At 44.2% G+C, this 13,276-nt stretch overlaps 1 long non-coding RNA gene across 1 annotated transcript in view; it reads right to left on the reverse strand.

Moving 5' to 3' along the window:
* Positions 1–35: 35 nt before the first annotated feature.
* Positions 36–13,276, reverse strand: part of LOC126162974 (uncharacterized) — a 523,342-nt gene continuing 510,101 nt past the window's right edge. Inside the window, exon 4 of the long non-coding RNA XR_007535142.1 lies at positions 36–159. This is a non-coding gene — a long non-coding RNA (uncharacterized LOC126162974). The remainder of the gene's footprint in view (positions 160–13,276) is intronic.

A 13,276-nucleotide genomic window follows, 5' to 3' on the forward strand; every position in this document is an offset into this window, starting at 1 on the left:
CGGCGACGGCGACGCTGACGCAGACGGCGACGGCAGGGGCGCGGGCGCGGGTGCGGGGGCGGCGCCGGCCGGCCACGGCAGCAGCAGCAGCGGCAGCAGCAGCACGCAACGAGTCAGCTGGCCACGCATCCCTCAGCGCCGCCGCTGCCTCGCCCCCATCTGCAGAACGAGCGGAGCAACACACAGTCCTTAATAACTGTCCACCAGTCTCACTTTCTAGATTCTACAACGAGTGAGAACCGCGGGAACAGAATGACTTCCTGTGTTAGGAACCGACGAGACGCTCCCTCCGACCAACGTTAACACGCAAACTTTCTTCCCGAACTTTCTGACCTTGACGTCTCGTTCGTTCCAAAGCTATGACATGGACGGGAGGAAGGTAAAGGTACGAAAATCAGTGTTTTTGGAAACTGGTCCCGGAAAAGGACCTAACAGTTCCGTGAACTGAAAAGTTTAAAAAAAATATTGCACCTGAAACTAAAATATCTTAGTAAAAATGAGATGAAGATTAAAACGCTCAAAACCTGAAGGCCAACAACGAAAAGAAAACTAAGCAGTAGAACACTGGCTGAGCTGAAAGAGAAAGGGGTGGCTGGGTGTAAGGTTTTAACTGTTTGGAAGAACAGAGTATCACGACGCGATGTGGTGGGCTACAGACCATCCCACTAATACACATACCAAAAAAAGTTTTGCATCACCGCGGTTCCGGGAGTTCCGGAACCTGTACAGAAAATCGGAATACAGATCAACATACACATCACAAAATATTGCTCCAGAAGTTTGACCATTGCGGAATACGGGGAGTAGCTCACAACTGGTTCACCTCTTACTTTAGCAACAGGCAGCAAAAGGTCATTATTCGCAATGTTGAGAACGGCTGTGATGTGGGGTCTGAGTGGGGTACTGTCAAGTGGGGGGTGCCCCAGGGATCAGTGTTGGGACCACTCCTGTTCCTTATTTACATTAATGATATGCCCTCTAGTATTACGGGTAACTCTAAAATGTTTCTGTTTGCTGATGACACTAGCTTGGTAGTAAAGGATGTTGTGTGCAACACTGGCTCGGTTTCAAATAGTGCAGTACATGACCTCAGTTCAAGGCTTGTAGAAAATAAACTAACGCTAAATCACAGTAAGACTCAGTTTTTACAGTTTCTAATACACAATTCAACAAAACCTAACATTATAATTTCACAGAACTGGCATATGATTAGTGAAACTGAACAGTTCAAATTTCTAGGTGTTCAGATAGATAGTAAGCTGTCGTGGAAAGCCCACGTTCGGGATTTTGTTCAAAGACTTAATGCTGCCATTTTTGTTATTCGAACGGTATCAGATGTGAGCGATCGTTCGACACGAATATTAGTCTACTTTGCTTATTTTCATTCGCTATTGTCGTATGGTATTATATTTTGGGGTAACTCTTCCCATTCTAAAAGCATATTTTTGGCTCAGAAACGGGCGATTCGGGCAATAAGTGGTTTTAGTTCACGAACCTCTTGTCGATCTCTGTTCACGAGTCTGGGTATATTGACATTGGCCTCCCAATACGTATATTCCTTAGGACTCCCAACACGTATATTCCTTATTGACGTTTCTTGTTACCAATATTAGTTTATTCCCAAGAATAAGCAACCTTCACTCGGTTAATACTCGGCAGAAATCAAACTTGCATTTTGATCGGACTTCCTAAACTCTTGTGCAAAAAGGTTTGCAGTGTACTGCTGCATCCATTTTCAATAAGCTGCCACTCGAATTAAAAAATCTTGGCAGTAATCCACGCGTTTCCTCATGGGTCACTCCTTCTATTCTGTTGACGAGATCCTTCAAAAATTAAGCTGATTTTTATTGTATTGCTGATAGCGTTTACTTAAACTTATGGACTGACTTTTTTAAGGTTCATGAACATTTATTTTTATCTGTTATTCCGTTTATGTTGTATTGCATGTACTGACACGTTCCATGACCTTGGAGATTTACTCCTCAATTTGGTCGTACGGAACTTGACGAGTAAATAAATAAATAAATAAAATAAAATCACTTCCGCCCTTTTTATTGCTCATGAAAACAACAATTTGCATGCTGTACCACCATACAGCAAGACCGTCAGAGGTGGTGGTCCAGATTGCTGTACACACCGTACCTCTAATACCCAGTAGCACGTCCTCTTGCAGTGAAGCATGCCTGTATTCGTCGTGGAATACTGTCCGCAAGTTCATCAAGGCACTGTTGGTCCAGATTGTCCCACTCCTCAACGGCGATTCGGCATAGATCCCTCAGAGTGGTTGGTGGGTCACGTCGTCCATAAAAGCCCTTTTCCATCTATCCCAGGCATTTTCGATAGGGTTCATGTCTGGAGAACATTCTGGCCACTCTAGTCGAGCGATGTCGTTATCCTGAAGGAAGTCATTCACAAGATGTCCATGAAGACGAATGCCATACCAATATGCTGCCGATATGGTTGCACTATCGGTCGGAGGATGGCATTCACATATCGTATAGCCGTTACGAGGCCTTCCATGACCACCAGCGGCGTACGTCGGCCCCACATAATGCTACCCGAAAACAGCAGGGAACCTCCACTTCGCTGCACTCGCTGGACAGTGTGTCTAAGGCGTTCAGCTTGACCGGGTTGCCTCCAAACACGTCTCCGACGATTGTGTAGTGGAAGGCATATGTGACACTCATCGGTGAAGAAAACGTGATGCCAATCCTGAGCGGTGCATTCAAATGGTTTAAATGGCTCTAAGCACTATGGGACTTAACAGCTGAGGTCATCAATCCTCTAAACTTAGAACTACTTAAACCTAAGGACATCACACACATCCATGCCCAAGGCAGGATTCGAACCTGCGACCGTAGCAGCAGCGTGGTTCCGGACTGAAGCGCCTAGAACCGCTCGGCCACCGCGGCCGGAGAGCGGTGCATTCGGTATGTTGTTGGACCCATCTATACCGAGCTGCATGGTATCGTGGTTCCGAAGATGGACCTCGCCATGGACGTCGGGAGTGAAGTTGCGCATTATGCAGCCTATTGCGCACAGTGAGTCGTAACACGGCGTCCTGTGGTTGCACGAAAAGCATTATTCAACATGGTGGCGTTGCTGTCCGAGACATAATCCGCAGGTAGCGGCCATCCACTGCAGTAATAGCCCTTGGGCGGGCTGAGTGCAGCTTGTATCGACAGTTCCTGTCTCTCTGTATCTCCACCATGTCCGAACAACATCGCTTCGCTTCACTGCGAGACGCCTGGACTCTTCTCTTGTTGAGAGCCCTTCGTGGCACAAAGTAACAATGCGGACGCGATCGAACCGCGGTACTGACCGTCTAGGCATGGTTGAACTACAGACAACACGAGCCGTGGACCTCCTTCCTGGTGGAATGACTGGAGCTGATCGGCTGTCAGACCCTCTCCGTCTAATAGGCGCTGTTCATGCATAGTTGTTTACATCTTTGGGCGGGTTCAGTGACATTTCCGAACAGTCAAAGGGATGTGTCTGTGATACAATGTCCACAGTCAACGTCTTTCTTCAGCAAAACTTTTTTTGTGATGTGTGTACTTAAAGCCCGAAACGAAGCACAATGATGACACAGACGAAGATTGAATTCTCAGACGTGTCACGACTCAGACTGCGCATCCGCAACGCAATTTTAGTCATGTTACTCATTCCCTGTTTTGATTCCATATCCAAACAGTAATATGCACGTAGAAATTATACGTGAGATCCAGCATGGACAAAAAAGTGATTAGACAGCAAGAGACAACGACTTACTGCGACAAGAAACGATGTTAAATCAGAACGGCGGACTTAAGCTGACTTGTATTCACCACTCTTACAGTACAATCCGGTATAAATAAAAAAAAAAGTAAGGGAACTATGAACTATCACGCGGTTAGAGAACGTTAATGTACCAGAAGACGACTCCCTGTGTGAACTTGGTAATTTATTCCGAGACACCACACTCCAGTTATCTTTGTTTGAACAAGAATTACGACGAGAGATAGTACGACGTGACTTTGCTCACCATGCTGCCACTACGAGCTGTGGCGGCGTGTACGTCTAAAAGACATTTACGTGTGCCACATATTCCTACTGGAAGTAATATCAGTGAAAACTAGAAGAAAAGTAATTTCTGATACTTATTTTATGGGCGTGAGGCATAGTTCTCTGCCGGCCGCGGTGGTCTAGCGGTTCTAGGCGCTCAGTCCGGAACCGCGCGACTGCTACGCTCGGAGGTTCGAATCCTGCCTCGGGCATGGATGTGTGTGATGTCCTTAGGTTAGTTAGGTTTAAGTAGCTCTAAGTTCTAGGGGACTGATGACCACAGATGTTAAGTCCCATAGTGCTCAGAGCCATTTGAACCATAATTCTCCGCCGTTTCGTCTTCCAACGTTACAGGCAACAGAAGGCAGACTCAGAAGGCACTTACAGACTCAAACAAGCTCAGAAAGGTGAACTGTTTATATGTAGGGTCGATTTGTGACGTCATCCAACCGCCTAAGAGCGCAGTCTCGCCGATGTCTGCTAAGGAACTTGTAGTTGGGACGAGTTGACGCTCTTTGTTTTATTTAGCACTAAGGCTCACAGCTTACATCATTTCAGTAATTCTTCTTTTCTCTTAAAATTATTTCTGGGCTTTTCAATTTCTATGGCCTCTCTGTACATCCAAGCATAATAGTAGGTTGGTATACAGATTCGTAGCGTTTTTCCTTAAGTTCAATAAACACCCATAAGTGTAATAAACACAATAGATGCACATAAGCCGGCCGTTGTAGCCGAGCGGTTCTAGGCGCTTCAGTCCGGAACTGCGCTGCTGCTACGGTCGCAGGTTCGAATCCTGCCTCGGGCATTAATGTGTGTTAGGTTAGTTAGGTTTAAGTAGTTCTAAGTCTAGGGGACTGACGACCTCAGATGTTGTCCCATAGTGCTCAGAGCCATTTGAATCATTTAAATGCACATAACAGAGATATTAGTCATCAGTAATATATTCTCCTTCACCATTTACAACAGTCTGCCGACGCTGGGATAACTTTTCGACTCCACATCTGTAGAAATCACGTGGTTTTGAGGCGAAGACCTCGTCGAATCGCATGTTCATTCCAAAAGGAAGTTCCTTGAAGGTTGTTCGATAGAGCGGAAAATGTGAAAATCTGAGGACGCAAGCTCAGGTGAATAAGGCGAGTACGGAAAGACTTCCCAATCCAACTCGTGTATAGCGTTTTTTGCCAGTCTAGCAGTATGCGGGCGGGCATTCTCTTGGAGTGCACCACTTCACGCAGTCTTCCTGGTCGTTGGTCTTGGACTGCGTCGGGCAAGACGTCTCAGTTGTTGACCATAAATGTCAGCAGCGATGGTTACATCTCGGGGAAGCAATCTGTAGTACACCACACCGTCGCTGTTACACCGAAAGTATAACATCTTTTGTGGACGCGCACAGGTCTTTGTACGGGAAGCTGCTGCTTTGTTTGGGCTCAGCCAAACCTCTCTTTTCCTTATGTTAGCATAAAGACACCGTTTCTTATCACTAGTAGCAATACGGGATAGGGATGGCCGGTGCTGTTCACGAGCCAAATGATGATGAGCAAGCAGACATGCACACATGGACCTGCTGATTTGTGTGATTTTGGCTTAGAGCATGCGGTACCTTCTGAACCTTCCCCAAATGTCGCACAATGTTATAATGGTCACAGTTCATAACATCTGCCAGTCAGTTCTCGAGTACACTGACGTGTATCATTGTGGATTAATGCGTCTAAACGATCTGCATCAAACACCAAAAGTCTTCCTGAGCGTACAGAGTCAATAACGTCAAAACGATCCTCCTTAAAACGAGAAAACCATTCTCTTGCCGTGGTTTGTCCAATGGCATTGTCCCCACACGCGGCGCAAATCGTTTCTGGCATCCGCTGTTGTCGCCCCTCCATTGGACAGACGAATATGTGGGAACTGTTCAGATTCCTCCACTTGGCACTCCATTTTCTAGCGTCCACAGTTCCCCTCACTATCTCCAAATGAAAATATGATAATATATAAACAACAGTGAACTACTAATAAAAACTGACAATCTACACTACTGCCCATTAAAATTGCTACATCACGAAGAAATGCAGATCATAAACGGGTATTCATTAGACAAATATATTATACTAGAAGTGATTACATTTTCACGCAATTTGGGTGCATAGGTCCTGAGAAATCAGTACCCAGAACAACCACCTCTGGCCGTAATAACGGCGTTGATACGTCTGGGCATTGAGTTAAACACAGCTTGAATGGCGTGTACAGGTACAGCTGCCCATGCAGCTTCAACACGATACCACAGTTCATCAAGAGTAGTGACTGGCGTATTGTGACGAGCCACTTGCTCGGCCACCATTGACCAGATGTTTTCAATTGGTGAGAGATCTGGAGAATGTGCTGGCCAGGGCAGCAGTCGAATATTTTCTATATCCAGAATGGCCCGTACAGGACCTGCAATATGCGGTCGTGAATTATCCTGTAGGGTTTCGCAGGGATCGAATGAAGGGTAGAGCCACGGGTCGTAACACATCTGAAATGTAACGTCCACTGTTCAAAGTGCCATCAATGCGAACAAGAGAAAACCGAGATGTGTAACCAATGGCACCCCATACCATCACGCAGCGTGATACTCCAGTATTGCGATGACGAATACACGTTTCCAATGTGCGTTCACCGCGATTTCGCCAAACACGGATGCGATCATGATGATGGTGTAAACAAAACCTGGATTCATCCGAAAAAATGACGTTTTGCCATTCGTGCACCCAGGTTCGTCGTTGAGTACACCGCCTCAGGCGCTCCCGTCTGTGATGCAGCGTCAAGGGTAACCGAGGTAATAGTCCATGCTGCTGCAAACGTCGTCGAACTGTTCGTGCAGATGGTTGTTGTCTTGCAAATGTCCCCATCTATTGACTCAGGGATCGAGACGTGGCTGCACGATCCGTTACAGCCATGCGGATAAGATGCCTGTCATCCCGACTGCTAGTGATACGAGGCCGTTGGGATCTAGTGATAGGAGACCGTTGGGATCCAGCACGGCGTTCCGTATTACCCTCCTGAACCCACCGATTCAGTATTCTGCTAACAGTCACTGTATCTCGACCAAGGCGAGCAGCAATGTCGCGATACGATAAACCGCAGTCGCGATAGTCTACAATCCGACCTTTATCAAAGTCGGAAACGTGATGGTACGCATTTCTCCTCCTTACACGATGCATCACAACAACATTTCACGAGGCAACGCCGGTCAACTGCTGTTGGTGTATGAGAAATCGGTTGGAAACTTTCCTCGAGTCAGCACGTAGTAGGTGTCGCCACCGGCGCCAACCTTGTGTGAATGCTCTGAAAAGCTAATCATTTGCATAACACAGCGTCTTCTTCCTGCCGGTCAAATTTAGCGTCTGTAGGACGTCATCTTGGTGGTGTAGCAATTTTAATGGCCAGTACTGTATAAATAAATCCATAGCTATCGGAATACCAACATAGAAAACAAAATCACGACGAACTTAAGCACCAACCTAATAATTACCGGGTATTTCAAATGAAACATCGGAATTTTAAGACTTTCTAGCATTTATTACATTCAACTTAAAATTAGAAATGAAATACGGAATTTCAGGCATTACCTGTCACCATGGACAACGCAGTGGCCGACGGCTTTTACTTAACGACGGAGGCCAACGGCGTTTATGTAGAGTTGTCAGTGTTAACAAACAAGCTACTCTGCGTGAAATAACCGCAGAAAGCGGTGTGTGACCTACGACGAACATATCCTTTAGGACAGTGCGGCAAAATTTGGTGTTAATGGGTTACGGCAGCAGACGACCGACGTGAGTACCTTTGTAACAGCACGACATCTCCTGCAGAGCCTCTCCTGGCCACGTGACCATATCGGTTGGATCCTAGACGACTGGAAACCGTGACCTGGTCCGGTGAGTCCCGATTTCAGTTGTTAAGAGCTGACGGTATGGTCTGAGTGTGGGTCAATCCCCACGAAGTCATGGACCCATGTTGTCAACAAGGCACTGTGCAAACTGGTGGTGACTCCATAACGGTGTTGGCTGTGTTTATATGGAACGGACTGGGTCCTCTGCTCCAACTGAAGTGTCATTGACGGGAAATAATTATCATCGGCTACCTGAAGATCATTTGCAGCCATTCACGGACTTCATAATCCCAGACATGTCACGACTGGTTTGATGAACATTCTGGACAATTCGAGCGCATGATTTCGCCACCCACATCGCCCGACATGAATCTCGTCGAACATTTATGGGACGCAATCGAGATGTCAGTTCGTGCACGAAATACTGCGCCGACAACTCTTTCGCAATGAGGACGGCTGTAGAGGCAGCATGGCTCAATATTTCTACAGGAGACTTCCAAAGACCTGTTGAATCCATGCCGTATCTAGGTGTTGGACTACTCCGGGCGAGCCGCGCGTGATTAGCCGAGCGGTCTAGCCGCTGCAGTCATGGACTGTGCGGCTGGTCCCGGCGGAGGTTCGAGTCCTCCCTCGGTCATGGGTGTGTGTGTGTGTTTGTCATTAGGATAATTTAAGTTAAGTAGTGCGTAAGCTTAGGCTCTGATGAGCTTAGCAGTTATGTCTCATAAGATTTCATGCACATTTGAACATTTTTGAACTCCGGGCGAAAGGAGATCTGACACGATATTAGGAGTTATCCCATGACTTGTCACCTCAGTGTATGATTATGGGGAGATGTGAAGCCATGGGTGTGTGACGAATGCATATGACGCAACAGTAACGGAGCCAGGTGTATCTGAAAGAGTGCGCTGCTCACTGCGAAGAAGGACTGGAGAAAATGGCAGGATGCGACTGCTTTCTGGGCATATCGTCGTAGGAATTTTTTTTGTAGTTTAGACCAATACTGCCTTTTGTAAGTATTTGGGACACTTAAAAAAAAAGCATCGTGCAGATTTGACCTGTGGCGTGGCTGCAGAAATAATACTCTTGCCCGATGGGCTAAACTCTACACTTTCACACCAATAAGAAAGCGTAGAATCGTGAGTTTCGTAAGTCACGGTTGCAAAATATTGACACAAATTAATTACATAGGACTGGGAAAACTGATAGAAGCTCGTCTTATAAGATACAAGATAACTGAAAAAGCGCAAATCTACGTTTAGAGCACTTGCAACATTAGAGAATGCATTCCTTTATGTTGACTGGAACACACTCATTGAAATTTTGAAGGTAGAAGGGATAAAATACAGGGAGCGAAAGGATATCTGCACATTGCATACAAATCAGACTGCAGTTAAGAGTAGGAAGGTTCAAAAATGGTTCAAATGGCTCTGAGCACTATGGGACTCAACTGCAGGGGTCATCAGTCACCTAGAACTTAGAACTACTTAAACCTAAGGACATCACACACATCCATGCCCGAGGCAGGATTCGAACCTGCGACCGTAGCGGTCGCGCGGTTCCAGACTGTAGCGCCTAGAGCCGCTCGGCCACACCAGCCGGCAGAGGAGGAAGACATGAAAGGAGCAGCTGACAAGGAAGTGAGGCAGGGTTGCAGCCTTATTTAACCTGTACGTTAAGTACGCTATAGAGGAATCCAAGGAGAAATTAGAAAACAGAATTAAAGTTGAGGGAGAAGAACTAAAAACTTTAAGATGTGCAGACGACACTGAAATACAGTCAGAGGCAGCAAAAGATTTGGAAGAGCAGTTGTACGGAATGGATTGTGAGACAATAAGATGAATAGCAACAAAAATAGAACAAGGTAATGTAATACAGTGGAATCAAATCAGATGATGTTGAGGGAATTACAGTAGGAAATGAGAGACTAAGATGAGTTTTTCTATTTGACAAGGAAAGCAATTGATGATGGCTGAAACAGAGAGGACATAAAATGCAGACGAGCAGTAGCGAGAAGAACGTTTCTGAAAACAAGGGATTTGTTAACATCGAATAAAAATTTAAGTGTTCGGAAGTGTTTTCTAGACGTACTGGTCTAGAGTTTTACGTTTAGCGGAAATGAAATGCTGACGATGATTATTTTAGACAAGAAGAGAATACAAGTTTTTCTGGTACAGTAAACACTTTCAAATGTATGTAGGTTGCAGCAATTATGTTGAGATTAAGAAACGTACACAGGTTAGACTAGCGTGGTAAACAAGTCTTCGAACTGAAGTCCACAAAAACAATGATAAACTGTAAAATATTATTTCATTTTCAAAAGTGGTATGTGATTTAATTTTCTTTTTCAGTTAGTTTGACAGATGTTGCCGCAAAAATCTCGCTAGTTTCATGCAAGCCGTTTGTAGCTTCGGAGTAATCACCAGTCCAATGGCGAAGCATATTTCATGTCGTATTTCTAGCATTAACTGGTAAATAATTGCCGAGTTTAATACTCCTGCGTCGAATCTTAAAGTTAAGTCCTTGAGAAGAATACATTTAGCATTTATAAATGAAGAGGAAGCTGTCTACGCTTTTTCTTTAGTTTCGTCAAATGGCTGGAGAAATGCAGCAGACAATGTTGCAACACCGTTGCACATGACACACGATTTCAGTGAGCGCAGGAACAGAAAAATATAGTGATATCAGATGACAAGTACGCAAAGGACGAATATCGAGTCACTGCAACAGAAAATAGTTTTCAGAATGAATTTTCACTCAGTAGCGGAGTGTACGTTCATTTGAAACTCTCTGCCATTTTAAAACTGTATGCTGGACAAGTACACGGACCTAGGACCTCTGTCTTTCGCTGGCAAATCGCCGACTGAATTATCTTTTTTCAACAAATCACAAATATTGAGGTAGAGCTTAACCGTTATAAGCATATCCTTCAAATTAAGTATATTAAACATGGAATTAACAATAATAATATAATTATAATGATGACGATGATGATGATGATGGTGGTAGTGAACATTTTGTGTACTCCGGAAAACGTTTTTTTTAAGTGTCTATAGCTCTTCCAACATTTTCGTTGCGCAATGTTATACATTGTTTGAACTTCTAATAGATGTAAATTAGAGAAATTAAGTACAGAATTCTTACAGGGTTTATGTTGTGCCCAAGCACGACTCAGCATACTCCTTCATAGATGTACTACAAGCACCTGCCTCGTAGGTCCGAGGTTCGAGTCCCGGTCCGGCACACAGTTTTAGTCTAAAAAAAGTTTCAGAAGTAGTTGTTTTCTGCGATAGAATTATCGTGTGCAGCAGAGGAAGCGAAATATATTTTAATTTTCATTCTGTCGATAAAGCTCACTGTTCCTGTAACGACCCATTGCACACATTACGGCCAAATTTCAGGGTAGGTGGCCAGTAGGACAATTGGTAGTCCCAACTCTAAATAGCTGGGAACCGATTGGTCACGCCGAGCACGTGGGGGTGGGGGTAATAAATATTTTTAATACTGGGCAACATATTTGCTTGTGTTTGTATATAGGAAAGTCAGTGACTTTGTTGACATTTGCAGTGTTCCAATGCCACTACCACTCGTAGGTAATGCGTAATATCTGATCAATAGCGATGTACAGTATAAGCGAAATGCGTCTTTTGTATTCTTGCAACAACTTGCAGTCATTTCAGTCATCATGTTCAAAGTAGCGAGTGACCTCTGTCTCCACCAGAGTGTACCTGGTTCACAATCTCTTGTCTCTCTCTTTGGACCTAAAACGGACAATGCTGCCACTCTGGTTGAAGCTACTGTTTGCCTTTCGGGCCTGGGTTACCCACACTGTTCTAGATTGTCCTCAAAAGTCTGGCAACCGAAAGTAGGTGCTTACGTACTGCCTGTCGCGCCATCTGTTGACAGGTGCTAGTACTACGATAGAAGCATTGGCGATGCTTCAATGTCGGGCCTTCGCCGACAGATGTCGCCACGCGCTCTAGTACATTAGAGAGTCGCTATAGCACAGCATGCATATCAGTATGAACAATGTATTCCCTACCAGGCTGGTTCCGCAGAGGCGGAACACGAAATTCAAAACTGGAAAAATTGATCTATGTCGATATGTGTGCGTGGAAACACAACAGCGTTACTGACAGAAAAAAAGTCTCTTAAAACGCTACTAGAGAACCTGCTCTTGTACCGAAACCTACCAATCTTACACAATGAAATATAAAATCGATCCTGTGCTCTACGTGAAGTGTGCAGTGTTGAAGAGAATATAGGTCACGTGTATTTGTGCAAGGAAACTGCCACGAATACGATAATACTCGACCAGAATTAGAGCCCAAATTGGAAGAAAAATTTTCCCTGTCGCTTGTTGGTCATTTGACACTGTTTTCGATGTCTTCGCATTTATTTCATTTTCAAAGTGACTTATATACCGTAGCTTGTAATGATTCTTTTTTTACGTGACCATTACGACGCTCCAACCCAGTTCTCGATACCAGTAATATCGTACTACTTTTCTGCGAAGTAAAAGACATATTTTTGTGCCAATATTCACATTTGGTTTTATTAATGTATAGATACTCCGATGTATCGTTATATTACAGTGATATGGTTATCGTGTGTATTCATTTCTGTGAGACTGTCATAATCTTTGACTTACTTGTAACCGTTTTGGCGCGAATGCGCACAGAGCAGTCTTTGTTTCACTTTGCAGAAGTTAAGTTGTTATTTCGCTTTGTAAAAAGAACAGTCAAGTCTTGTGTTTGGTTAAAGTGGAAATTAAATATATGACGATTGATACAAAACTGTTTTCTTGATGATGTGACAATTAAGAAGTAGTATATTTGAATTTACAAGAATTTAATAAAAATGTGGATCGTGAACACCAAGTCAAAAATTATTTCTACCATACCATTGTTCTGATCTGGGATTGTTTGATCATTAAGAATTCCTGAAAAACGCATTTGTTAGGTCTTCAAATATTGCTAAATTACAGATCTGGACCATCTAGCAGTCAAAGTGGAATCACCCTAGAATCAACAAGAAAAGCCATAACAACTTCGACGAAATCTACGTGGGAATCCATTCGAGATAAGTGCCAAAATTAATGACTTTTTTACAGTGACTTCATTATTTCCATTCTGACGATACCATCCACAATCAATAACTTTGTTGTTGCCCGATAAAGCGAACATATGCTGCGTGAGCAACATTATTAATCTGATTTTTAACCTACTAACCTAATTCCGATCCCAAACAAAGCAGGTGCTGACAGATGTAAAAATTACCGAACAATCAGTTTAATAAGTCACGGATGCAAAATACTAACGCGTATTCTCTACAGACGAATGGAAAAACTGGTAGAAGCCAACCTTGGGA

The sequence above is a fragment of the Schistocerca cancellata genome, chromosome 2 (genome assembly GCF_023864275.1).
Source record: "Schistocerca cancellata isolate TAMUIC-IGC-003103 chromosome 2, iqSchCanc2.1, whole genome shotgun sequence".
NCBI classification, from domain to species: Eukaryota; Metazoa; Arthropoda; class Insecta; order Orthoptera; family Acrididae; genus Schistocerca; species Schistocerca cancellata.